Below are 333 nucleotides of genomic sequence, written 5' to 3' on the forward strand. Positions count from 1 at the left end.
CTGAGGATGTGACTTTAGTGCAAAGACTTGAGAGAGGTGAGGATGCAGGCCTTCCAGAGAACAGACTCCACCCACCCACCCAAGGCCAAGGAGGGGAGCGGAGGGGGAGCGGCAGGTGCTGGCCTCAGCATCCAGGGCTCATCTGGGGAAGCCAAGTGCTGGCGCAGGTTCTCAATGGCCCTGTTTTCCACTTGCCATCCCAGACTTTTGTCCCCAGCTTCGGGACACCTCATCTGGAACATCCTCCAGCTTTGAGAGAGGCTTTGGAATATCAGGAGAGACCCATCAAAGGACTTCCCCGTCCTCTCCAGAGCTGGCCCGAGCTCCTTACCC

The sequence above is a fragment of the Pteropus vampyrus genome, unplaced genomic scaffold, assembly GCF_000151845.1.
Source record: "Pteropus vampyrus isolate Shadow unplaced genomic scaffold, Pvam_2.0 Scaffold145, whole genome shotgun sequence".
NCBI classification, from domain to species: domain Eukaryota; kingdom Metazoa; phylum Chordata; class Mammalia; order Chiroptera; family Pteropodidae; genus Pteropus; species Pteropus vampyrus.